At 57.1% G+C, this 2,500-nt stretch overlaps 1 non-coding gene across 1 annotated transcript in view; it reads right to left on the bottom strand.

Moving 5' to 3' along the window:
- LOC126307589 (small subunit ribosomal RNA) overlaps positions 1-1,601 on the bottom strand; it is a 1,894-nt gene extending 293 nt beyond the window's left edge. Inside the window, exon 1 of the ribosomal RNA XR_007553631.1 lies at positions 1-1,601. This exon is cut by the window's left edge and continues 293 nt beyond it. This is a non-coding gene — a ribosomal RNA (small subunit ribosomal RNA).
- Between the last annotated feature and the right edge of the window lie 899 nt (positions 1,602-2,500).

Here is a 2,500-nt window from a genome sequence, read left to right as displayed (position 1 = left end):
CGACCTTTCGGCCTAGGAAGACACGCTGCTTCCTTCAGTGTAGCGCGCGTGCGGCCCAGAACATCTAAGGGCATCACAGACCTGTTATTGCTCAATCTCGTGCGGCTAGAAGCCGCCTGTCCCTCTAAGAAGAAAAGTAATCGCTGACAGCACGAAGGATGTCACGCGACTAGTTAGCAGGCTAGAGTCTCGTTCGTTATCGGAATTAACCAGACAAATCGCTCCACCAACTAAGAACGGCCATGCACCACCACCCACCGAATCAAGAAAGAGCTATCAATCTGTCAATCCTTCCGGTGTCCGGGCCTGGTGAGGTTTCCCGTGTTGAGTCAAATTAAGCCGCAGGCTCCACTCCTGGTGGTGCCCTTCCGTCAATTCCTTTAAGTTTCAGCTTTGCAACCATACTTCCCCCGGAACCCAAAAGCTTTGGTTTCCCGGAGGCTGCCCGCCGAGTCATCGGAGGAACTGCGGCGGATCGCTGGCTGGCATCGTTTATGGTTAGAACTAGGGCGGTATCTGATCGCCTTCGAACCTCTAACTTTCGTTCTTGATTAATGAAAACATACTTGGCAAATGCTTTCGCTTCTGTTCGTCTTGCGACGATCCAAGAATTTCACCTCTAACGTCGCAATACGAATGCCCCCGCCTGTCCCTATTAATCATTACCTCGGGTTCCGAAAACCAACAAAATAGAACCGAGGTCCTATTCCATTATTCCATGCACACAGTATTCAGGCGGGCTTGCCTGCTTTAAGCACTCTAATTTGTTCAAAGTAAACGTGCCGGCCCACCGAGACACTCAACTAAGAGCACCCTGGTAGGATTTCAACGGGGTCCGCCTCGGGACGCGCAAGCACGCCTTCGGCTCGCCCCACCGGCAGGACGTCCCACGATACATGCCAGTTAAACACCGACGGGCGGTGAACCAACAGCGTGGGACACAAATCCAACTACGAGCTTTTTAACCGCAACAACTTTAATATACGCTATTGGAGCTGGAATTACCGCGGCTGCTGGCACCAGACTTGCCCTCCAATAGATACTCGTTAAAGGATTTAAAGTGTACTCATTCCGATTACGGGGCCTCGGATGAGTCCTGTATCGTTATTTTTCGTCACTACCTCCCCGTGCCGGGAGTGGGTAATTTGCGCGCCTGCTGCCTTCCTTGGATGTGGTAGCCGTTTCTCAGGCTCCCTCTCCGGAATCGAACCCTGATTCCCCGTTACCCGTTACAACCATGGTAGGCGCAGAACCTACCATCGACAGTTGATAAGGCAGACATTTGAAAGATGCGTCGCCGGTACGAGGACCGTGCGATCAGCCCAAAGTTATTCAGAGTCACCAAGGCAAACGGACCAGACGAGCCAATCCGATTGGTTTTTGATCTAATAAAAGCGTCCCTTCCATCTCTGGTCGGGACTCTGTTTGCATGTATTAGCTCTAGAATTACCACAGTTATCCAAGTAACGTGGGTACGATCTAAGGAACCATAACTGATTTAATGAGCCATTCGCGGTTTCACCTTAATGCGGCTTGTACTGAGACATGCATGGCTTAATCTTTGAGACAAGCATATGACTACTGGCAGGATCAACCAGGGAGCTGCGTCAACGAGAGCTGAGCAGCCGGCCGCCCGGGAGTGTGTCCCGAGGGCCCCGCGCGAACACGCAAGCGTAACCGCTCAATTATTCTGCAAACAGGAGGAGGCTGAGCTCCCCTGCACGATACACCTCGAAACCCTCTCAGGTCCCGGCGGCGCGCAGCGCCGTCCTAAGTACTTGGTCGGGTTCGAGAGAGGCGCAATCGCCCGGAGATAGGCGAGTAGACGCTTTCAGTTGCGAACACCCGTGCTCCCAACTGAGCTTGCCGCTGCCGACAGAGGCCCGGGAGCGTGCTGTCGTGGCATTGCCGGCGGGAAACAACACGCGCCACCTACGGTGACCGGCAGCTCCAACGCCAGCGCCACAGAAGGGCAAAGCCCCACTTGGGTGCAGAAGCGAACTCTCCCAGCACAGCGCACGCGCCAACACGTCCGCAGAGCTGCGATACAAACCACCTGCGAGAACCGCTGGGGGCGACCGAGCAGCAGACGGCGTCGCGACGCCGAGTGCCGGGCGGCGGCGCATCCTCAACGCACACAGTCCGCAATCGGACCAGCACACTGCAGATGTCCACCGCGCTTCGCACCGGGCTCGACAGAACCCACTTTGGCCGCCCTGGCGCCGCGCGCAGGGTGCGCCGGCGCATAGCTGGGACGCCAGCCGGGCCCGTCGGCCGGCGCTCCTGCCACTGGGCGCCCCCCCACCAGCCGGCTGTAGTGCGTGCGCTCACGCAGCGCGCGGCCAGCACGCCGGGCGGCCCCCCCTCACCGGCCGGGGACTGTCCCGCCAAGCCACAGCCTCGTATCGCTTCATACCCACATGGCCAACTCAGGTTCGGGGGCATGGCGGGTACCGCCGAAACAACCGGTTCACAGATGTACCAACACGCGATCTAGTGT

The sequence above is a fragment of the Schistocerca gregaria genome, unplaced genomic scaffold (genome assembly GCF_023897955.1).
Source record: "Schistocerca gregaria isolate iqSchGreg1 unplaced genomic scaffold, iqSchGreg1.2 ptg000341l, whole genome shotgun sequence".
NCBI lineage: Eukaryota > Metazoa > Arthropoda > Insecta > Orthoptera > Acrididae > Schistocerca > Schistocerca gregaria.
Note: the sequence above shows the minus strand (reverse complement) of the source record. Positions and strands in the feature narration are given on the sequence as shown.